At 41.2% G+C, this 25,286-nt stretch overlaps 1 protein-coding gene across 6 annotated transcripts in view; it reads left to right on the top strand.

Moving 5' to 3' along the window:
- Positions 1-25,286, top strand: part of PTPRT (protein tyrosine phosphatase receptor type T) — a 1,099,906-nt gene that overhangs the window by 167,854 nt on the left and 906,766 nt on the right. The gene's annotated exons all lie outside the window — the stretch shown is intronic.

Genomic DNA, 25,286 nt, shown 5'->3' with positions numbered 1-25,286 from the left:
TTATAGAAATAGTTTTTCTTCCATGTAAACAGAAGTAACAGGTACTCATTCTTTGTAAGTAATGGAATAATGCCTGAAGGAAAAAGTGAGTCTTCTGTAATCTCTCCCTCTCCCAGTACAACTCCCGTGGTCTCTCTATATCTGTGCTTCCAGTCTTCTCTCTATACATATAAATGTACTCACACACACTCATGGACATGTGCAGTCTTATAGGGATCATAATATCTACATTTCCTACATTTTTTCTTTTGATTATTTTTCCATTATGATAGTTCATGTAGATCTCATCCTTCTAACTGACTGTTGTCTTCCTTGCCTGGAGGTGTTATGGTTGACTCAGGAACCAGCTGTAGGACATTTAGACTGTTTCCCTGTTTTTTGTTTGTTTGTTTGTTTCTCTTTCAGACAATGTGGTGATGAATAACATTGTACCCACATCTGTGTGTAGATATGCACAGAAGTAGGATAAATTCTTAATAGTGGGATTCATGGGTCAAAGGTAATGTACATTTGACATTTTGATTATTCACAAATTCCTCAATAGGGGTTTGTAACCATGTTCACTCACATTAATTCTGTAAGGAATTCTCAGCTCTTTAAACTCTTGATAACAATGGGTATTTAATCTTTGCTAATCTAATAGTTGATAAATGATGCTTCATAGTTTTAATTAAAATTTTGAATACTTGAGTTTTTTTTTGTTTTTTTTTTACCTTTTTTCTTGTTTATTTGTCTTCTGTAAGTGCTTTTCTGTTAATTGCTTGTTCAAATTCTTTGTATTTTCTTTTAGGTTAAGACTTTTGTTGATTGACAGACACTCTTCATGTTTTAAGTACATTAACATTTTGTCATTCAGAATGCAGATGTTTTTCACATTTTTCATTTTTCTTTTAATTGTGTTTTGCAGTACAAAACCTGTTTGTTTGTTTTTTAAAGTGTGGAAACAGTCAACTTTTTCACGTGTGAGTTTCATGTCATACTCAAAATATTCTTCTGTCTTTCCGATCAGAGACACACTTCTGTATTTTCCTCCAGGAATTTCATGTTTTTCTTTTTTGCATTTACTTTTTTAATCCATTTGTCATTTCTTCTGAGTGTGGTGTGATCTGGGGATTGAACTTGATTTTTTCCAAATCACATAGTCAACTGTGATAGTTTTCTGAAGAAGAAGGGCCATGGAACCATTGGTCTGCCTTTACCTCGTACTCCTTGGGGTGTGTGAGAAGACATTAGCTCTTTAAATAGATAAAGTGGTAGAAGGAGAGGACTTAGGACCAGGAGTTCAAGGTCCTAAATTTGAATCAGGCTGTGAGTCCTTGGGCTAATCACTCAGCCCCTCTGAACTGCACTTCCTTCAGCTGCAGAAATAGTCATACCTAAGATGGAGTGTGTGTATTAATTGCTCAGTAGTGTCTGACTCTTTGCGACCCCGTGGACCAAGCCCACCAGGTTCCTCTATCCATGGAATTTTCCAAGCAAAGATACTGGAGTGGGTAGGATTCAATTAAACACAACACAATAGCCCTGACATCCAGAGATGTTAGGCAAATCCTTCCTGCTTCACTTTTTTAACTGCTGTTCTGGAAAGGCCACGTGGAGAGTGAATTGCCCTGTCCTGGGTGACCTGGGTCCTTCCTGCCTCAGTGTTTGCAGTTCTGCCAGCAGACTTCCTCTGCTGGGGTTTTCCCCTCACTGTGCTCCTGTCCCCATCCTCCGTGGGGGACTGTAGCATCAGGCAGCTGCCTACTCACCTACTTCTGGGCATTTATTGCTCAAGATGGGCTTGACAGGAGAGCTGGCAGATGGCGGTGGATCTGGAGGTCTGAGTTCAGAGCTCTTTGAGTCCTGCTTTCATGCCAGGAGGAATCTTATCTGTCCTTCCTTTGTACCCTTGGCCATGTTCGGGGCTAGCCACAGGTGCAAGCAGGATGAGGAGAGACCAGGAGAGTGGCAAGGGAGAGAGAGAAACTCAGAGCAACACAGGGAGAGACAGAGTCAGAGAGGTCCAGGGAAGAAAGATATGTATGCAAACATGTGTCAGAGGCAGGAGGGAGGGGGACAGAGATTGAGAGATATAGACAGACAGAGAGAGACCGAGAGAGGGGAAGGCTTAGCTGGGCAGAAAGCAGGGGAGAGACACTGTTCTACAGAAACAGAGAAAAGAAGAAAAGAGGAGAGAGATAAGAACAGGGAGAAAGAGAGGAAGAGACAAAAAGGGAAATGCATAGAAAAGAAGCAGGTATGACAGAGGATGAGATGGTTGGATGGCATCACTGACTCGATGGACATGGGTTTGAGTAGACTCCGGGAGTTGGTGATAGACAGAGAGGCCTGGCGTGCTGCAATTCATGGGGTCGCAAAGAGTCGGACACGACTGAGCCACTGAACTGAACTGAACTAAGGACCCCAACAGAGGCATTCCCATCCAGGACAACAGTAATCAAATAAATAATATTTCAGTGTAGTGTTTTAAAAAAATCCAATTGGCATACTCCAGCCCTGAGGTTGGCCACCTGTTCTTGTAAAGCAGGTTTTTGAGCAGGAATGGATGAGGATGAGGCAAGGGGGAGTGGTATGAGTACAGGGTCAAATCCTGCCTTTACATAGATTTTTGTATTCTTCATCATGAATGTTTTTGACATTCATTCAGCTTTTTTCAAATATTGCATTAAGATGATATGATTGTTGTTGTTCAGTCACTAAGTCGTGTCCAACTCTTTGCGACCCCATGGACTGCAGCAAGCCAGGCTCCTCTGTCCTTCACTATCTCCCAAAGTTTGCTCAGATTCACGTTCATCGAGTCAGTGATGCTATCTAACTGTCTCATGCTCTGCCACCCACTTCTCTTCCTACTCTCAATCTTTGCCAGCATCAGGGTCTTTTCCAGTGAGTCGGCTCTTTGCATCAGGTGGCCAAGGTATTGGAGCTTCAGCATCCATCCTTCCAATGAATATTCAGGATTGATTTCCTTTAGGATTGATATGATGGCTGAGCTTTGTTTGTTTTTTGGTACTTCCTTAAATTTGTGCCCTTCTTGCTAGTCCCTGTCTTGAAAAAGGGAAATACACAGGGAGAAAGCAAGTGAGAACCTGATGGGAAGAGAGGAAGAAGAGAGAAATATAAGAGGAGATACAGGGAGAGCAATCAAGAGATGTGAGAGAGAAAGAGGAGCAAGAGTGTGATACAGGAGGGAGTGTGGGTGGAAGGAGGCTGCATTAGAGCAGTTGTAGAGATGAGCAGTCAGAGCAAGCAAGACGGTGGGGAGAGGAGGGCAGACTGACCTAGGCAGAGGGAAGAGAAACAAACGAGACTGGACAGAGACAGAGGGAAGGAGAGAGATCGAGAGCCCGGGAGCAAGTGGGGAAAAGGCTCCTGGGGGCAGTGAGAAGAGGCTGAGGCTGATGGCAGAGTAAGGGATGGCCCTCCTGGAAAGCAAAGCTGGCCTGGCTCTGATTCAGCAGTGCCCCAGGCTTTAGAGGGAATGCTGGGCTGGAGAAGTGGAAGCTGTGAGGGCAGCTGTCCCAGGGTGGCCCTTACCTCCCCCTCCCCCAAGCCCTAGATGCTGAGCTGATCTGCAGCCCCCCTTGGATAGGAACTAGGACATAAGAGGGGGACACTCTCAGCTGGGGAGCAGGCTAGATTTCTGGCAGAAGAGACACCTCTCAATGCTTGTGTGCAATGACTTCTTTTCCTTTTGGCGGGAAGTTTAGTGGACATCCATTTATTCTGTGAATCTTTGTGATGTGAGCATAATTCCCCAGGTCTGTTCCCTTATCATATATGTATGTCTCCAAAGGAATCTACTGACAGGTGGCATATAAGTACAGCTGGGGTACCTATAAGCTGAGGAGGTTGGTACCGTGGTTGTCCCCAGCTACAGGTGAGAAAACCAACCCCTGGAAGTCACTTGTCAATGGCAGAGCCTAGAGTCCAGCCAGGGAGGTCTGATTGCACAGTTCCACACCCAGCTCTTATTTAGTGCTGGAGGTCTGTCAGGTTGTACATGTGCTGTATGCCAAGGAGAGCAAGCTGGAGAGCACTGCAGTTCAGGGAGCTTGTGTGTCTGTCTATTCCCATCCCTAGGTCTATCCTTGTCCCTAACTACCCTCTTAGGGATTTAAAAACTAAATTTATTTATTTGTTTATTTGGCTGTGCCGGATCTTAGTTGTGGCACGTGCAATCTTCTATCTTCATTGCAGCATGTGGACTCTAGTTCCCTGACCAGGGATCGAACTTGAGCCCCCTGCATTGGGAGCGTGGAGTCTCAGTCACTGAATCACAGGGAAGTCTCCTTTGGGATCTTTTTGATTAGTGTCTTTCTTTTTCTGCAGACCTAATCCATAGAAGAGTGGGTATTTGTTTTTCATTGAATTATAGCACCCATAAAATTGTGCTTGGTCCTCCTTGATTTATTACTGCTTCAAGGAAAAGCAAAGAGAATGGAAGTGACACTTTTGAATACCTACTGTGTTCTGCTGCATGTTTGACTATGAGATGGGAATTATCACTCTGTTTTGCAGATGCAGTAAGCGAGGCTAGGAGAGTTGGAGTAATTTGCAGTCTGTGAGAGGCAGGGCTGGGGTTTGAACTCAGGTCTATCAGATTCTGCAGTGTTGGCTTCCCTCTACCTCTGTTTCCTGAGGCCCAAACACTCCTGGTCTTTATGTACAAGTTCCAAGACCATGACCCTTATGGCACCCTGTGTTCTTGTGATCGTGTTATAGTGGAAGCAGCCAAGGAAAGGTTATGTAGGTTATAAAAGAGAAAAATTCTGTGGTCATAGTGGAGACCCATTATTGTTCCTATACTGAACAGAATACAGGTGACTGTCAAGGGATGTGTCCTGTAAAATCTTAGGTAGGACACGGAAAGTACTCCTTTTCCTTTCAAAGATCTTAGGCCTTGTAACTTGTATGCAAATGTTTTAAAGGCCTCTCTAGGCCGCTGCTTCCACATCCCTTGTACTGTTTGACATGCAGAGTGTCATATTCAAAAGCAAATTAGTCTGAAATGAATCCTCTTTTACCCTTTTTATTTCCAAAATCCAGATTTAGAATTTAGGTTCATTAATATGCACGAATGCTGCTTGGTTGAGCCTGTTTTAATTTCTCTGTGTGCTTTGTAAACAAGGATTACAAAGACGTTTGAATTTTCATGGCAGATTTTGGAGTAGTGTATACATTTGGGCCATTATCACATAATAAATAAATAACCCCCTGAAACTCAATGTTGATGATGCCATTTCCCGAATGCTGATTTTTTTATTCTCCTCCTGGTGTCCTGTGAATATGTGGCTTTGGCTTTAGAAGTCACTGGGGGTTCCGAATGGGGCTGAAAAAATCCTGTTTTGCCCCTCGGTGTCCATTTGATGGGCATATGCCAGCATTAACACTGAGGGGAACGAAACCTCAGCTTGGCTCACGAGTCTGGACTTGGAAAAACACCCCGTTTATTAAATCTTTCACTAAATGGTGACAGTTGTAGGCATTAGTTACTCATGGCATCTGCCAAATGAGCTGGAAGTGTAGGCTTATCTTGTTCTGTGCAGATAACCGAGACTTGCAGGGGAAGGTTCCAGCCATCAGAGTGAGTGGCCAGGAGTCAGGACAGGGGAGTGCCAGGCAGAAACTGGGTCCTCAGAGAGAGTTCCTTTTCCAGGACAGAGAGAGACAAGATGCATTTTCCTGTGATGCAACATGGCCTTAGGCTTTAATCATTCTCTTTGCACTGGTTCTTGAGGGAAAGAAATATGTCCAGTCGATAACAAAGAAGCAATGATAACTAGTATATGTACTGAGCATTTTCTGTTAGAAAATGAGCTATTGCCTTATCTTTGTTATTTAATCCTTGCAACAGCCTTGAGATATTTGCTGTGTTACTATCCTGGTGTCGCAGATAAGGAACACAAGTGCTTAAGGAACTCACCCAAGATCACAAAGCCGTGGAGAACTCAAACCCTGCCGACCGCCTGGAGCCCATTCTTCTAGCCCTCTCTCCTCCTGTGTTTATGTTGTATCCTAGTGTCCATGCAGTGCAGGATACTGGAGTAAGTGATGGAAGGTGGTTGCTGAGTGAACAAATGAATGAACAAATAAGAAAAGGCAATAGATCCCTTTCTCTTCCTCTGGCCATGCTTACCCTGTGATGTCTCACTGACACTGACTTGACGTGTCTCCCTAGAGGATCTATAGGCTCCAGAGCAGAGTGGCCCTGCTCATACATACTCCCAGGTATGTATCCTCACCTGCTTTCTGCGTTATCTTAGCTCCTGCAACATCTGTTTAATTTAAGTCTTAGCCCACATGCAAGCAGACTCAAGATTCTAACTTATTCATGCTTTCATCTATCTCTAGGGTGTAGCATAGCTCCTGGGCACGTAGGAGGTGGCAGATTGTATATTTTCTTGCTCTGGCTGGTTTGAGGGTTGCTTGTTGGGAATCAAATGCATTAGTGGCGGCAGAAATCATTTCAAAGCACTCCATGCTTTAGGGGAGAATTTTCTATCCCACACATCAGTCTCTTAGGTGTACCCACACTGTGCTAGGTCAGGTTTTCTAGAACATACATTCTCATCAGGGCTGATCATACCTCCAGGGTTCTGAAGTGGTGTATTTGAGAGTGAAAAGTTCTTATTCTTTTAATGTAAAAGGCACAGATATGCATACAGTTGTTTGTTATTGTTTAGTCACTAAGTTGTGTCTAATTCTTTGTGACCCCATGGACTGGGGCATGCCAGGCTCTTCTGTACATGGGATTTCCCAGGCAAGAATACTGGAGTGGGTTGCCATTTCCTCCTCCAGGGGCTCTTCCCAACCCAGGGATCGAACCTGTGTCTCCTGCATTGGCAGGCAGATTCTTTACCACCAAGCCAATAGGGAAGCCCGTCCATACAGTACATAACCATATGGGTGGTATATCTGTGTTTTTAAAGTATTGTGGGACTGATTAGAGAAACAAACTTCAAATTTCAAGGTTGCTTAGCGGGCACAGTCATGCAAAAGAGTTGGAGAAGCTCTGTTTTATATGTAGAACCTGAGACAGGGGTTCATGGCAAAGTGATTTATGGATGAATATCCCCTCAGGAGAAGAATGAGGGGAAACAAGTTGGAGTGGGAAAGAAAGTTAAGCAAGGAGGTGTTCTTAGCTGGGGGTCAGCCTCAGCCTGATCCCACAGGGAGCCCTGGAGCATGAATTGTACCAGAGTTGGTTCCACCTGGAGGCAGGTGGCCTTTTATATCCCATGTCAGGTGGGTGGATGAAGGAGGCATCTCTCAGCTACCCCTGCCTCCAAGGAAGATTCTCTAGAGAAGGCAGCAGCTGTGGGCCTTTAGCAGCCAACCAAAGAAATTGGGGGTGGAGTATCCCAACCCTGTAAAGGGGATCCGGGCAAATGTCACCAGCATACTCTATACTAGCAGTCCCCAAGTTTTCTGGCATCAGGGACTGGTTTTGTGGAAGATGATTTTTCTGTGGACCAGAGTGTGGGGGAGATGGTTTTGGGGTGATTGAAACATATTACATTTATTGTGTACATTATTTCTATTATTATTACATCAGCTCCAGCTCAGATCATCAGGCATTAGATCCCAGAGGTTGGTAACTCCTGCTCTGCAGTTCAGAGCCTTCCTTCCATGGCACTGGAGAAGTCCTCTGATTATGATTATACAGTGGAAGTGAGAAATAGATTTAAGGGACTAGATCTGATAGACAGAGTGCCTGATGAACTATGGACAGAGGTTCGTGACATTGTACAGGAGACAGGGATCAAAACCATCCCCATGGAAAAGAAATGGAAAAAAGCAAAACAGCTGTCTGAGGAGGACTTACAAATAGCTGTGAAAATAAGAGAAGTGAAAAGCAAAGGAGGAAAGGAAAGATATTCCCATCTGAATGCAGAGTTCCAAAGAGTAGCAAGGAGAGATAAGAAAGCCTTCCTCAGCGATCAATGAAAAGAAATAGAGGAAAACAACAGAAATGGAAAGACTAGAGATCTCTTCAAGAAAATTAGAGATACCAAGGGAACATTTCATGCAATGATGGGCTCAATAAAGGACAGAAATGGTATGGACCTAACAGAAGCAGAAGATATTCAGAGGTGGCAAGAATACACAGAAGAACTGTACAAAAAACATCTTCATGACCCAGATAATCATGATGGTGTGATCACTCACCTAGAGCCAGACATTCTGGAATGTGAGGTCAAGTGGGCCTTAGAAAGCATCACTTTGAACAAAGCTAGTGGAGATGATGGAATTCCAGTTTAGCTATTTCAAATCCTGAAAGATGATGCTGTGAAAGTGCTGCACTCAATATGCCAGCAAATCTGGAAAACTTAGCAGTGGCCACAGGATTGGAGAAGGTCAGTTTTCATTCCAATCCCAAAGAAAGGCAATGTCAAAGAATGCTCAAACTACTGCACAATTGCACTCATCTCACACGCTACTAAAGTAATGCTCAAAATTCTCCAAGCCAGTCTTCAGCAATACGTGAATCATGAACTTCCAGATGTTCAAGCTGGTTTTAGAAAAGGGAGAGGAACCAGAGATCAAATTGCCAACATCTGCTGGATCATCGAAAAAGAAAGAGAGTTCCAGGAAAACATCTATTTCTGCTTTATTGACTATGCCAAGGCCTTTGACTGTGTGGATCACAATAAGCTGTGGAAAATTCTGAAAGAGATGAGAATACCAGACCACCTGACCTGCCTCTTGAGAAACCTGTATGCAGGTCAGGAAGCAACAGTTAGAACTGGACATGGAACAGCAGACTGGTTCCAAATAGGAAAAAGAGTACGTCAAGGCTGTATATTGTCACCCTGCTTATTTAACTTCTATGCAGAGTACATCATGAGAAACGCTGGGCTGGAAGAAGCACAAGCTGGAATCAAGATTGCAGGGAGGAATATCAATAACCTCAGATATGCAGATGACACCACCCTTATGGCAGAAAGTGAAGAGGAACTAAAAAGCCTCTTGATGAAAGTGAAAGAGGAGAGTGAAAAAGTTGGCTTAGAGCTCAACATTCAGAAAACTAAGATCATGGCATCTGGTCCCATCACTTCATGACAAATAGATGGGGAAACAGTGGAAACAGTGTCAGACTTTATTTTTTTGGGCTCCAAAATCACTGCAGATGGTGATTGCAGCAATGAAATTAAAAGACGCTTTCTCCTTGGAAGTAAAGTTATGACCAACCTAGATAGCACATTTAAAAGCAGAGAGATTACTTTGCCAACAAAGGTCCATCTAGTCAAGGCTATGGTTTTTCCAGTAGTCATGTATGGATGTGAGAGTTGGACTATGAAGAAAGCTGAGCACTGAAAAATTGATGCTTTTGAACTGTGGTGTTGGAGAAGACTCGTGAGAGTCCCTTGGACTGCAAGGAGATCCAACCAGTCCATCCTAAAGGAGATTAGTCCTGGGTGTCCTTTGGAAGGACTGATGTTGAAGCTGAAACTCCAATACTTTGGCCACCTCATGTGAAGAGTTGACTCATTGGAAAAGACCCTGATGCTGGGAAGGATTGGGGGCAGTCGGAGAAGGGGACAACAGAGGATGAGATGGCTGGATGGCATCACCGACTCGATGCACATGAGTTTGGGTAGACTCCGGGAGTTGGTGATGGACAGAGAGGCCTGGCGTGCTGCAATTCATGGATCGCAAAGAGTCAGACACGACTGAGCGACTGAACTGAACTGATACTTAAATGAGGGGCTTCCCTGGTGGCTCAGTTGGTAAAGAATCTGCCAGGTTTGATCCTGGGTCAGAAATGCAAAAGCATTTGGATGAATGAATGAATGAATAAGCAATGAATGAGTCCTAGAGGATGTGGAAGGTGGCTTTGCCCTCGACTTGAGCCTGCAGCACACTCATTGCTTTCAGAGTGAGCAGAGGGCATCTGCCTGGGGAATAAGTAGAGGCTTGTCCGAGCTTTCCCTGTGTCCCAGGCCGGGGGAGAGGGCAGCCTCCAGCTCTCAGGACAGCTGCCTTGCTTCTTGTCTGTGTCCTCACACAACCTGAGGACAGTGGAGAAGAGATGCTTACCTGTTGCCTGTCTCTCAGGGGACTTGTGAAGCCAAATAGAATGAGATCTTCTCAGCTCTTTAATCTCTTAAGAAGAAAGGAATTTTATGAGGATAATAATATACTGTCCTTGATACGTGAAAAACCTGCTCAGTGCTCATGGTTAGTGGGGGCATTAATTTTGAAGAGTTTTTTTTTTTTTTCTCCCTTGCAAGCGGTGACTTACACAACTCTCTGTTCCTAGCTGATGCCAGACATTTGAAAATAGAGTTCGATGAGGATGGTGATTGTTGATGATGGCGCTGTCTGCCGATACACATTGAGTGCTGCTGAGTTTGAGTCTGGGCTTCCTTGATAGGTCAGTTGGTAAAGAATCCATCTGCAATGCAGGAGACCCTGGTTTGATTCCTGAGTCAGGAAGATCCCTTGGAGAAGGGATAGGCTACCCACTCCGGTATTCTTGGGCTTCCTTGGTGGCTCAGCTAGTAAAGAATCTGCCTGCAATGCGGGAGACCTGGGATTTGATCCCTGGGTTGGGACGACACCCTGGAGAAGGGAAAGGCTACCCACTCCAGTATTCTGGCCTGGAGAATTCCATGGATTGTATAGTCCATGGGTTCACAAAGAGTTGGACAAGACTGAGTGACTTTCACTTTCACTTTTCACTTTCAAGTTTGAGTCTGTGTGCTAAATACTTTACCTGCATTATCTCATTTAGCCCTCATGACACTGTATGGTCAATGCTATAGTTACATCAATTGTATTAGTGGGGAAACAGGTCCAAAGAGGTTAAGTGATTTGCTCAAGGTCTCATGGCTGATAAAATGCAGAGTTTTACGGATAACACATGGTGGCAACAATGCTCATGAAAAGATTACCCTAATGTAAATGTAAGCTGAGCTATAACCAGTTGTACAAGAAGGGAGTAGATTTTCAATGGCTTGCAATGAAGAAAGACCTTTAGGAAAGGCTAGCATTTGAATCAGCCTTAAAAGACTAAGGGATTTTAGGGGATGGGAAGATAGAGAAGGGCCTACCTTCATGCGTGTTGAGGTGCAGGGTTTATTGAGGATCAGGTGTGACTGGATATCAGATTTATTAGGATGGATGGCATGGCACAGTGGGTGGTGTGAGGATGGTAAATGCAGAAAGGGAGATTGGGGTTTAATGATGATAAGTTGGAATGCTGTATCTGCCTCTCCTTGTGACCACAGACACTTGTTAAGTGTTGGCTGACATGAGGAGGGAAGCTTGTGGACAGAAAGCAATGACTAGCCATGAAGAAGATACATCAGATCCCTTCACTCATCCCTTTGATGGACATGAGTTTGAGTAAACTCTGGGAGTTGGTGATGGACAGGGAAGCCTAGTGTGCTGTAGTCCATGGGGTTGCAAAGAGTCAGACACGACTGAGTGACTGAACTGAACTGAACTGACTCTCATTTACAAGGGCAGCATATCAAGAAGCAATTCAAAGGTGATCAAACTTGTATTAGTGGCCTTTGGAATGTGAAAGTCCCCAGAAACCCAGGATTGATGAGACACGGTGGAGTTTTTATCAGAGGGATGGGAGAGCTCTGTGGCTGCTTGCAGGAACACGAGGAGTTTGAGCTGGGTTTTTTGGGGATGGTCTCATTTGACAGGTAAACAGACAAACACTGACATTCTAGGTGGTGGCACAGGGCACTGTGTATTTGTTTCTGAGGGCTGCCATAACAGTGTACTTCAGTTCTGTCACTCAGTCATGTCCAACTCTTTGCTACCCCATGGACTGCAGCGCACCAGGCTTCCCTGTCCATCACCAACTCCTGGAGCTTGCTTGAACTTATGTCCATAGAGTCAGTGATGCCACTCAACCATTTCATCCTCTGTCATCCTCTTCTCCCCCTGCCTTCAGTCTTTCCCAGCATCAGGGTCTTTTCCAATGAGTCAGTTCTTCGCATCAGGTGGCCAAAGTATTGGAGCTTCAGCTTCAGCATCAGTTCTTCCAATGAATCTTCAGGACTGATTTCCTTTAGGATTGACTGTTATGTAACAACGTACTAGTTTCTTCTTAAAACAACTGAAGTGTGTTCTCTCACAGTTCTGAAGATCAGGCCTGGGATCAAGTTGCTGGCAGAGTAGGTTTCTTTTGCGAGCCCTCAGGGAGATTGTTTTATGAATTTCTCTCAGCTTCTGGTGGTTGCTGACAGTCCTTGGCAATCTTTGACATTCATTTGTATCCTTGCCTTTTAAACACATAACTCCAAACTGTACCTCCATTGTCACATAGCCACCTTCTCTGTGCCTGTCTTTGTCTGTATGTTCTCTTCCTATAAGGCCACTAGTCATTAGATGAGGGCCCACCTTCATGCAATGTGACTTCATCTTAACCAGTTACATCTGCAAAGACTCTGTTTCCAAATAAGGTCACATTCTGAGGTTCAGTGGACGCTATTTAACTCAGTCCATACTGTGAGCAGAAGGCAGAGTAGGAAGTACAAGGTGGGTTGGGTGATTTGTTCAATAGGAGGAATCAGCAAGCTGACTGTGAGGAAGGAGATGCTGATGGAAAGTATCCTTGGGACCCAGGTACCTTAGGTCTGAATGTCTTACCTAATGGTCATTCCCATCCTGGTGTGAGCTGGGAGTCAGCCAGCTTTGGCAGGGAGTGACTTGGGATGGGGGGGAAGATGAGCTGATGAGAGGGGTATAACTAGTGGCAGAGATCCTAGGCGGTCAGGGTGGTAAGAGTTCATGGGCGCGGTCACTATGGTCTGTAGGTTAAGGGCAGTGTGACTGGGCAGGAAGTGGGGAGGCAGGGACATTTTTGAAAGAAGACACAGCAGGCCTTGGTGGGAGATGGGATGTAGCAAGGAGTGAAGAGGAGTTTTGGAACCTTGGTGACCAAAATACTTAGAAAAGCTGCTAAGTCGCTTCAGTCGTGTCCGACTCTGTGCTACCCCATAGACGGCAGCCCACCAGGCTTTGCCATCCCTGGGATTCTCCAGGCAAGAACACTGGAGTGGGTTGCCATTTCCTTCTCCAATGCATGAAAGTGAAAAGTGAAAGTGAAGTCGCTCAGTCGTGTTCGACTCTTCGCAACCCCATGGACTGCAGCCTACCAGGCTCCTCCATCCATGGGATTTTCCAGGCAAGAGTACTGGAGTGGGGTGCCATTGCCTTCTCCAACTTGGAAAAGGAAGTACCTGTTTTGTGGGAAAGACGATGCTTTTGGTCCTGGATGTGGTGCGTGGCACCACCTTTGGGAGGCAGATGGGAGATGGGTATCAGCAGCTGAAGATGTGGTCCGCAGCTGGGAGATGCTCTTCCTCTCCACTCTGCTCAAGTAAACCTGGAATAAAGGGGCCTGAAGCATGAGGAGCTCCTGCACCCTGAGGGGTCCGATGATCAGACTTTACATAAATGGACATGCAGTCACAAATGCCCAGTGACTGTGATGAGCCAAGAGTGCACAAGAGGCAAAGATGGTGGGACGATCTTTCAAAAATGTCAACCTGAACGTGTCTCTCTCTTGCCTACCCTCCATGGGATGGTGCCAGTTACATCTACCCTCCAGGGGATGGTCCCAGTTACAGATCCCCTCCAGGGGATGGTCTCAAGGTTACATCTACCTCTTTAGCTTGTACATGAGGTCCTTTGAGGCCCGGGGAGCATCTTACGCCATTCTCCCATCCCCTCCTCAGTGCAGCCTCTCTGGACTTTATACAATCACAAGAATGCATGGTGCCCCCACTTACTCTGCCATTCTGCATTTGCCACCCCCTTTTACCCCCTCCTTTTTCCTGTCCATCAACACCCCAGCTGAGCATTTCCTAGCCTGTAACACTCTAGCTAAACACGGCTCTTGACAGACCAGCCCTGCAATAACCTGAGGGTTCCCCAAGGACAAGGGCTGCCTCCTGGGCACCACCTCTGTGTCTCCAACTGCTCTTGCAAGGCTGGGCATGTGGCATGCAAATATCAGTGAGTGAGTGACGAGTGAGTGGATAGGTAAAGAGACGAAATACTGTCTTTCTTTCCTTGGGGACAGCTCTTCTTAAGTTCTAACTCTGACTTTTTAAAGAACCGTTGGAGCTACAGGACATGAAAACATTCAGGGACCTTGTAGTGCTCTGTGCCTTCTCTCTGGCGTCTCGTTCTGACTTGTCATTAGCTGTCCAAGGTATCAGAGTCATTAGCTCAGTCACAAGATGCTCGTGGGTCACCTGGCAGGTGTCTGAGTGACCAGAGAAGCTTCCTGTTCCTTCTGACCATCACGGGACACAGGAAGTGAGTGAGGCGGGGTGGCATGTGTGGTCCAGAGAGACATCTGCCTTTGCCTCTTTGTTTGAACATGGCCACATGCTGACCCCCTGATCTCATAGACTGTAAGGCCATCTCTCTGTCTTTAAGAAAAGTAATTCCTTAAGTCTTAAGAATGTGACAAAGCTGTCACTGCAACTTCTGCCTAAGGAACTATAATTGACTAACATTTATTGAGTAGGTATGTGCCACGTGGGCTGGGCTGAGTCAGCATTTTTACTTGGATTATTGTATTTCATACTTGTAGCAGGTTCTATTTCTTTACCCATTTTAGAGTTAAGAAAACCCAGACAGAGAGAGGTTATAACATGGCCAGGGTCATACAGCTGCTAAGCACAGATAAATCCCAAAGTATCAACGACTCAACTTAATACTTTCTTGAGCCTAAAGTCTTAGAACTTTGCAAATTGGGTTGAGGAATGATTCTTCCTGTACTTTAAACAGAACATTTGATACTGGTGTTAGAGTTACTAGACAATGTGCCGTGATGACAAATGAGAGGCACTTAGAGTAGGAAATCTTCGGTTGGTGTATTTGGATGGTAAGTAGTTTTAAATGTCTGCAGAGTTCTGCCCAAATATTTTCCCTACCTGGTTCAAATTGAGCAATTCTGTTGGATTCAGTTGGATCAGCAGAAACCCATGATGAAAAATATTAGTGTTTCTAGATCTTTATCACAATCATAACATTTGGTATAGTGGCTTTAATTTACATATCAAAGTCATTGAAAGTGAAGTGATAAAAAACTCATGAAGGCAAAAATGGCTAAAGATAGAAGAATAATAAGAGCTGATGCTGCATGTATTTAAAGTCCACAAGCCAATATTTCCATTCTGAGAACTGTTAAAATTAAATATATGCTTCCATTTCCAAGTAAAAAAATCAGAACCCCCCCCTCAAATACTTTTTTCTTTTTGAGATGATGTTGATCCCATCGGAACCCTTTAAATTGTCCATGGAAAGAGCAAAGGTGCTTGGCTAAAAGACATCTTTCACTTTTCCTCGGATGGATACTTGTTTTTCTACTTAAGTGATGGATACTTTATTTTTGACTTAAGTGATGGTGTTTCAGATCTTGCTTAACCTTTAGATTGACGGCATGATCTTGTGAGGTGTAATCTGCTCTATTTCTGGACTTTTGACACTGCTCCTGATGTTAGATTCCTCCAATGGCTATGATTGTTCCTGGGCAAGATTCACCTGGGTTCCATTCATGCTGATATACAAAAGCTTTGTCCCCCTGACTTAGAATAAAATGCTATTTTTACAGGCTCCTAGGAGCTTCACACTTACTGTGGTCTATAGATTTCTGGGCAGACTCTAAATTGCCAAACCACACCTTACCTCACAGCTTTTTTCTTAAGATAAGTTTTAATCAGCTTATCATCAATGTCTGCTTATGTACCAAAGTGCTAGACTTCTCAGCAAGGGTGAGTCTGTCTTCCTGGGGGCCTGTCTTGAGGGGTGCTGATGGGCTACTGAAAGTCAGTGACCTCCTGAAACAAAAATAATTTGATTTAGTTCTTTTTGAAAGATATGAACAGATGATTTTGCTCTTCTGATTTTATTTAATGGGAGGAAACCACAAACTTCAGTAAATGCTTCTCATATATTTTCATATTGTGACCAATAAAGAAAAAATAAAAATGTAGCCCTGGGGAGAATAAGGGTGATAAGAATGTCAAGTTCAAAGGGAAGTGGAGGGAAGCTGAGCATGAAACAGACAAGCAGAGATGTAGAGGAGAAACCAGAGCCCAGTGAAGGGGTATTCGGAGCAGACAGTTAAAGGGGAGGAGGGCGGAGAGAGGCAGAACTGAGAATTTCAGGATGTGGTGTGTTTCTGTAGATTTCGAGGTGAAAGAGTCCATGTTAATGATTTTTTTCCTTGGGTTTTGGGAATCAGAATAAATTATTTGATGCTGTTATCATGCTTTGCATGCTGATAGAATCTCACGCAGGTTTAAACTGGAGCAATCTTCCTTGATTGGGTATAGCTGTCTTTTCAAATGTATTTGAAAATAAAAGTTTGTCTTTCTTTTTGGTGGTGGTTGCTGTTTTCAGTTGTTTATTTTTGAACGGTATTATATTTACAAATATATCATGATACCAGTACAAAACTGAAAAGATACAGAAGGATTTAGAGTGAAAAGAAAATCTCCTCCTCTTCCTAGCTGCCGGGGCAGGAGATGCTGTGTGGTGTCTCTCAGCCCTCCTCCCTTCCCCAGCAGGACTGAGACTTTCCTTCTCATGTGAAACCTGAAGATTATACTCAGGGAAGAACCAACTGTTTTTAAAACAATTTTTAAAAGGTGATGTTTGCTTTTCATTTCTGATTTTTAAAAATTGTACCCTGTTGCTTAATGTCAAAAAATTAGAAAATATATAGAATTAGGAAATGCGGGAAATATATGGAAGAAAACAAAGCCGTGACTCAAACTTGGGGCTATTTCTTCTATTTTACCTATGGAGCTGCATGCTCTGTTTTTCTACATTTAGGGTCCAACTGTACATTCTTTCTTATTCTCTTTTAAAAACTGACCATATTAGCATACACTTTATAATCGACTATCCCATTTCATATTAACTTATTTCAGTGTTTCCCTCTTATTGAGCATATGGGTTGTTTCCAGTTTTTGCTGTTAGAAGAATGTTGCAGTGAGAATCTGTGTACTTCTCCGATTATTTCTTTAGGACCGAGTCCCAGAAATAGAAAAAGAGAATCAAAACATTTCTTTTAAACATGTGTAAGATTCCTGATGGCACTGTTGAAGACTGTGTTCACGTTCATTTATTCACTTAACAGCGTTTGAATGCTCTCTGCATACCAGCTTCTGAGCTAGAAGAAGCTAGCTATTCACTGAAGAGCGAAATAGACATAGGGTCTGCTTTCTGGAACATGCATTCCAATGGAGGAGACAGATAACGAAGAAGTAAACCAATAATTAATTTTAAAAACAACAGTTTCTTTTTTTTTAATTGTATTAAGTGTAATGAAGGAAACAGGCGGAGAGTTGCAATACCTGATAATAAGAGGGCAGCTTAGTGGATGCTCCTCGGAGGAAATACTATTTAAGCTGAGACTTGAAGGATGACAAAACCTGCTCTGAGAAGGAGGAGAAGGGAACGTTCTAAGTAGTGGAAAACGTCACGTGCCAAGGCTCTGAGGTGGCACAGAGCTTGGAAAGTCCTGGGAATGACTAGAAGGCTCGTGAAGCAGAACATAGGATGAAAAGGAAAGATGGAATGAGGTGGAGAATGGGTAGTGGTCTGTCACCATCATGCAGGGCTTTGTGGCCATTATTGTTGGGAGTTTGCATTTTTGTGGAGAGAGCACTGAAAAGCCAGTGGAGAGGGAGCCTGGATTTAAGGCCCATTTCTAAAAAAGAGCCCTCCAGCTGCTGCGTGAACGGAGACTCAGGAGGATGACAGTATCTAAAGGAACAATGACGCAGGTACTTGGACAGCCACCTCTGTTTGAGTGTTGTCCTGAGGACTCCTGGACTAAAGCTTGCAGAGGCTCCTAGGCAGCCTTGGACCTCACTTTCAGAAGCTTCTAGTGATATTTATATCCCTAAACCTGTGTGTGTGTGTTTTACATACAGCACTGAACCCTCACATAAATTGTTCCATTATCATAATTTAAAATATATTAGGGTTTCTGTCACTGCTATACATCTTAGCTTTGCATCTGAAATGCTGCAAAATAAATGAAATATTTAAAAATTACATTTCATTCTGCTATGGATACAATAAAAATAATACATGCCTAATAAACGAGCATATAGTAAGAGGTCAAGCAATGTTATTTGACATTATTATGTCATTCTTCTGTTAATGGACATTGAGGTGTTTTCAGCGTTGTGCATAATGCTGTGATGAAGATCTTCATACATATCTGTCCATTTCCTGTGGGTATATTCTGTTTGAAAGTATGCCTTTAAAATAATTATTTACCAAATTAAATGCCAACACAATTGTGTCCTAGTTTAAACTCCCACTATTGATGTATGAAGATGTCCATTTGCTGACATCCTTATCAGTCCAGGTTATCAACTTGTCCTCTTAATGTTTTCCTGTCTTTTACAGGTGAATATGTCATTTGACATTTCATTGAGTATTTGTTGAGATCATCTTGTAGGAAGCTATTTTGTTTCATTTTCTAGAACAGAACTTTGAATGTAGTGTGCAAAGAATAGTAAATGCTCATTTAATGCTTGTTGGTTTAAGCAAATGAAAGTATAGACCTATTTTTTTTTCCATTTTTTTTTTTTGTGAACTGGCTAATATCCTTCGTCCATTGTTTGCTGGAGTGCTTGTCTTTTTCTTGGTAAGTTTTATTAGCTCCTTATACATTATAGATAATAACCTCTTGTCAGAAGCTTCAGATATATTTTCTAAGTCATTTCTCTAAACCTTGTCTGTGTTTTTACTAATTTTTGCAATAGAGATTTAAAAAAACTTTCATAAAGTATTTCAACCATTGCCTGATGGTTTCTGGCTTGGGAATCATATTCAGAAAAGCCTTCCCTAGCCTAAAATTGTTATTTTTTAAATGTAAATTCACCCATAATTTTATTTTCTGTTAATAGATTAGTAACAAACTATTGTCATATCCCTGAAACGAACTCTACTTCTTTGTTGTGTGTTATTAATATTTATTTAACAAAATGTGGATTCTTTTTGTTAGAAATTTTATTTTAGAAATTTGAATCTATGTAGATAATCTGTAGATTTTTTGTGTATTATCTTAAGGAATTGTAATGGCTTTCTAAACATATCTCTGAGAATTGTGATCTCTTTTTCTCTAAATCTAAAATTATGATGCTCAAGCTTTAACTTGTTGATGAATCACCTGCGGAGCTGGTTAAAATGTGAATTTAACATATTTGGGGGCAGCTGTTCCAATAAGCTCCCAGGTGGTGCTATAAAAATTCACTGACCTGTACTCTTAGTATTTGTATATCACTATATACGTTATTCTTCAAAAACAGTATACTTACAAAACAATAGTAAGGAGCATTTGGAAATATTTAATGTGCATCCAGAGTTATGCTAAGTGCTTTCATTTAAGCCTCTAACCTACTTTATAGAGTAGGAGGTTCTATAATTACTTAATTATAATTACTCAAAGTGGTCTACACTTTGAGTAGCAAGACCCTAAGGGATTTAAAATACCAATGCTTGGATCCTGTGCTCTTTTGAGAGGTGTGTATACACACACACACACACACACACACACACACACATATATATATATACACATTCATATATACATATATATATATATGCTGTTGTATATATTTAATTTTATTCAAGTTCTCAAGTGTGTTGATAAATGAATAAGTCTTTGAATTATTTTTCCTGTAACAGTTACCTCCTCATTCTATTTTTTCTCAAGGTTTTCTTGAACTGGACTATTTCATGGTTTATCCAATTTATTATCTTTTTCTCTAAAGCCAGCTCTTGGATTTATTTATTAACTTTGGTGTTTTACTAGTTTTAAAAATGAATTGATTTCTACTTTTATCTTTATTAAGTCCATCTTTATATTTCACTCAATTTTTTATTTTCTAGCTTCTTGAGTTGATTTCTTAAGTAGTTGATTATTTCTTGCTCAGTTATTTAAGTATTTAAGGCTGTGAAATTTACTTTTAGAGCACTGGCGACTTTCTATGTATTTTGATATCAGTTGATTTCATTATTGCTATTCTCTAAAATTTTGTAATTGCTATTTTGGTTTTATTTTTGACCCAAGAATTATTTCCAAGCGGTTGGCATAGTTACTTTGTTCTACTTTTGAAATTAATTTCTAGTTTATTATAGTCTGAGTAGAGAATATAATCTGTATTATTAATTTCTGTTGGGGGCATTTAATAGGATTTTCTTGATTGTTTAGTATTGGTTTTTTGTAACTATTTAGCGGGCATTCAAAAACGAACTAAGTTATTTGTAGTATACAAAGTATAAAGCTTTTACATTGACTTTAATAATATTAATCAAATCCTCCACTTTCATGCTTATTATCTTCCTGAATTAGCTACTGCTATTATCTTTAATCTCCAACAGTTTTTAAAAATAATGTTTGATGCTATGTTATTCAGACCATGGATATTTAGACAGTTATAGTCAGTGCCCTGTATTCATGGGTTTTGCACCTGCAGATTCAACCAAATATGGATTGAAAATATAAAAAAAATAATTCCAGAAAGCTACAAAGTTAAAACTTTAATTTTCCAAGTGCCAGCAACTATTTCCATAGCATTTATTAGATGTTATAAGTAATCTAGAGATGATTTAAAGTCTACAGGGTGTACAGATATGTTATTTTATATGAGACTTGAGCATCTTTTGGGGTTTTGGTATCCTGGGAGTCCTGGATCCATCCCTCTGGAACCAATAAATCTGAAACTTAGCATGGATTGTGCCATTTGACAATTTAAAAAATGATTTTTTGATGTGGGCCATTTATTAAAAGTCTTTATTGAATTTGTTACAATATCGTTTCTGTTTTATGTTTTGGTTTTTGACACCAAAGCATGTGGTATCTTAGCTCCCCTAGCAGGGATTGAACCTGTACCCTCTGCACTTGAAGGTGAAGTCCTAACCACAGGACCACCAGGGAAGCCCCCAGATGAGTTTCTGATAAAACTGAATACTGTTCTCTTTGATTAATTCAACCCAATTGTCTGTAAATAGGGTAATCTCTGCTTTCACTTTCTTTGAATTTTTTTCTGGTATATTTTTGCCTTTATATATATTTGTTTTTATATTTTTGTCTGGTATATTTTCTATCTTTGAGTTACAGCTTTAGTCTTCTTCCTGATAAACATCATATACTTATTTTTATTGATTTTGTATTTATTTTTGAGACTCTCTTACTGCTAAGTTCATCCTTTTTGTGCTGTTAGTTTTAATTGATAACTTTGCCTTTAAATCTCTTTTCCGTTTGTTATAATATTTTTTTTTGCTACATCTTTGCTATATTGTAATTTTCAACTATAGCTTATTTTTTGTATTTTAAGAATAATAAAGTTTTATGATTTAACATGTTATAGCTACATTTACCATGATTATTTAGACTTAAATCTATTTTTGAATTTCATCAAGAATTTAAAGTACACTCACATCGTTGCTTACTTATTCTTGAACTCTGTAGTTTGATTGAGCTTTTGGTTGTTTTGAGGATGTCTTTGAGTTGTTCTTTTCCTCCATGGTCCATTAGTATGGGCCTTCTTGAGTCCTTATGGTTTTGAGAATATCATGATTTTCATCTTAGTTTCTGCATTTTCCTTTCCTTTCCTCCTTCCCATTTCTACATGATCATCCTTTTCCCTTTTGCTTTTCCGCCTTTTTCTTCCTTTATACATGAGTAACTGATTGGCTGGGTGTAAAATACCTTCTTCCTTGTATCTCTGTGGACATTTCTCCATTGTCTCTTGCAATCTAGGATGCTAAGGAAAAACCTTCCTCTCTTTTCCTTTGTATGTCACTGAGAGGCCTGCATGCTTGTGCAATTCTGTCTTCATCCTTGATATGGTGGGATTTCACTAAGATATTTCTCCATGCTGGTCATATTTCAGTAATTTTTTTCTAATACCTATGAGTCCTGTCAGTAGTCAGATTTTCTTTAAGATCATGAACTTTTTCTTGTCATATCACTGAAAACAATTTCTATTTCTTCAATTCTATTTTGGGCCTACTCATCTAGATCCCTGCTGCTCATCTTTCATATCAACCATTTTCTCCCTGATTGGTTTTATCAGTTTACGATGTACTTCTATAGTGTGCATCCTTAATAATATCAAGTTGTGTTTTTTCTCATTGACTTGGTTCATTATGTTGCCTTTAATGCTGTGGTGGACTTGTTTCTATAACTTGTTTTCTTCACTCTATCATTTCACTTTCTTATGATTTCCTTTATTAGATTCAGATTTATTGTTTTCATATTTTTTTTTTCAGTTTATTTAAGCGTTCAAACCATTGCTGTCACAGTGTTTTTTTTGGTCTATTTGCTGGGGTAAATCTTCATAAGAAATACACTCTTAGAGATGCATATATGTGTGTGTGTGTGCTTAGTGACTCAGTCGTGTCTTTTGACCCCATGGACTGTAGCCCACCAGTCTCTTCTGTCCATGGAATTCTCTGCAAGAATACTGGAGTGGGTTGCCATTTCCTACTCCAGATGATCTTCCTGACCCAGGGATCGAATCCTGGTCTTCTGCTGTGCAGGCAGATTCTTTACCATTTGAAGCTCTAGAGAAGCCCTTGGAGATGCATACTTATAATTTACTTAAAAGTTGTATTTACTTCTTTTTGTTAGTTGAAGAAGTGTTGCCTGTGTCTCTTCTCCACATTTTACTGCCTTTTAAACCCATTTTGAGTCAGTATTTTCAAGTCTACTTCTTACCCCCAAGTAGTCTGATTGATTTTCCATTGATCTCCAAATCGTTTTCCTAGGTACCCTCAAATTCTCCTGTAGAATCAGGGAGAAGGGCTGTGTCTGAGGTTTATATTCTGTTTTGAGTTGTTTAGCTCTTTGTAAGACTGGACAAGTAGAAGGAGGTGGGTCTGTGGTTTCTTGCCGCTTGGGAATTTTGCCTTTGCAAACTTTTAAAAACTATTTTTTTCTCTCTCCTCTCATCTTCTCAACTACTTCCTCAGGCCTCAGAGTCACTGATTTGAGGTCCTATCCTGGCTCACTGTGGGATGAGAGTCCAAATTGCTCCCCACCCCTCACCTCCAAATTTACCTATACTGTTAAGTAATCTCCTTAAAAAACAAACAAACCCACTGAACTATTTATGTCTTCTGTTAGATATGAGCTCAGAAGCATTTTTATTCCCCAGCTCCCTACTACAATTTGCTCTAGTTTTACAAATGAGAATTTCAATTACAAAAACAATGCATTCTCATTATATACATCTCTGAAAGTCTTTAAAGAGGCCCAGAGAGGGAAACAAAAACTCCTTATAACCCACCGTATGGAAATATCCAATGTTAACTTTTTGACACATATGTTTAGCCTTCTTGTCTCTGTGTGTATATGTGTTTGTATTAACACAGTGTGAATAATATGCTGCATGGAAAGCTTCTCTTTCCTTAGCAATATATTGTGGAATTTTTCTCATGTAGATAAATATACTTTGTCATTAATTTTAATGATTGTGAAGTGCTTTTATTTTCCTCAGACTTACCTGTGTTTCTTAATTGTCTGTAAAGAGATGCTATGTATAGTAACTAAAAAAAAAAAAGGCAAAATGGCAAGAGGTACAAACTGTATTCAGGTATAAATTTAAAATTTGTGTAGAATTGATTTATTGGGTTGGTCAATAAGTTTGTTGGGCCTTTTCCATAACATGTAACAGAAAAACCCGAACAACCTTTTTGGTCAATCCAATGTTAGAGAAATGGTTGAGGAAGTGGTGGTTCAGTATAGTACATCTCTCTGCACACACTGACACTCATGTGGGCACAGATGTTCACATCAGTCGAGTGCAGAGGATGGGTAATACACCAGATGTCAGGAGTTTGATGATGAATCTTCTTTCACCCCAGCCACGTGACTAGGGGCAAGTCACTTGGCCTCTTAACTTTATTTTCCCCATGCGTAAAATGGGGGATGGAAATAATTGCTCTTACCTACTTTACAGACCTATTTTATTCCTAAATAAGACTGAAATGAAAAAATGTCTCTGCAGTTGTTATTGAATGAGTAATTCCCTATACTGCAGAAAGACATTCTTGGTGGCAAAAATTCATTTCATTCCACTAACATTTATTGAGCACCTACTCTGTTCAGAGGCCAGTACAAGGAATCAATATAAGAGGTACTATCCTATGTTGAAATGGCCTTATTATGAATGTTTCCTTTTTCTCAAATCAATGATCTTCTGGGTGACAGTGCTGGCGGCTTCTCATCACTCTGATATGATTAATTCATTCATCATGTTAGACTGATTTAATTATTTATTATGTCGTTTTGTTTATTTAATTTGCGTATCAATCACCAGGGCACTGCATATCTCAGCTGACTGCAGAATCATATTAAGAAAGGTTTGGATGCTGATGCAGACTCCAGTGGCCTCTCCAGGGGCAAAAACTTTTCTGTAATTGAATACTTAGGTACTAGGAGGCAACAGCTAGAATTTTTTTTTTTTTTTTTGACTCGAAGTTCAATCTCCTTCCTGCTTCTGTCCAGGGAGACAGTTAGGTGTGAATTATGCATTCTCATCTATCCTGTGGTCAGTGTTTGCATACTTTACTTTTCCATAGAGGGGACAGCTTTTCCCTGGAGAAACAAATATTTCCAACTCACGGTACTTTTTTTTTTTTTGACTGGAAAAAAAAGCCAGTCATTGTTTTCTTACCCATTGTCTCCTGATTGTCTTTTTCAACCCAGATTCTAGTGTAGAGGCCCCTTAGAGGTACTACCTGGGTTCTTATTATTTCAGCCTCCCAGCTGGGAGCAGGTGGGGCCCTTGCATCCTTGGACTGGATTTGTTTACTTTCCTGATCATCAGTATAGTATTAAGTGAGACTGAGGGCCTGGACTTGAATCCTGATCATGATTCTTCTTAGCTGTGTGACTTTGGGAAGTTACTGAATAGGTACCGACAGTGATATAGCTAAAGAGCCCTGAACACGTCCCAGGCTTAAGCTAAATATTTATTTTATTGTCATTTAATTATCTCCCTCGTGCTCCCATTCTAGTTTTTACTTTTTTTTTTTGCTGTACCCCTTGGCATGTGGGACCTTGGTTCTCTGACCAGGGATCAAACCCATATTCCCTGCATTGGAAGGCAGAGTCTTAACCATTGGACCACCGAGGAAGTCTCTCCTGTTCTAGTTACTATTGCTGCATAGCAAACCACTCAAAACCTTAGGGGCTCAAAACCCTCACAATCCTTTATTTTCTCGTGCCTGTTGGGCAGGACTTAGTGGAAGAGCTGCTCTCTGCT

Source organism: Giraffa tippelskirchi, chromosome 13, assembly GCF_054371585.1.
Source record: "Giraffa tippelskirchi isolate mGirTip1 chromosome 13, T2T-mGirTip1v1.2.pri, whole genome shotgun sequence".
Classification (NCBI taxonomy): Eukaryota; Metazoa; Chordata; class Mammalia; order Artiodactyla; family Giraffidae; genus Giraffa; species Giraffa tippelskirchi.
This window is presented reverse-complemented; position numbering and strand designations above follow the sequence as displayed.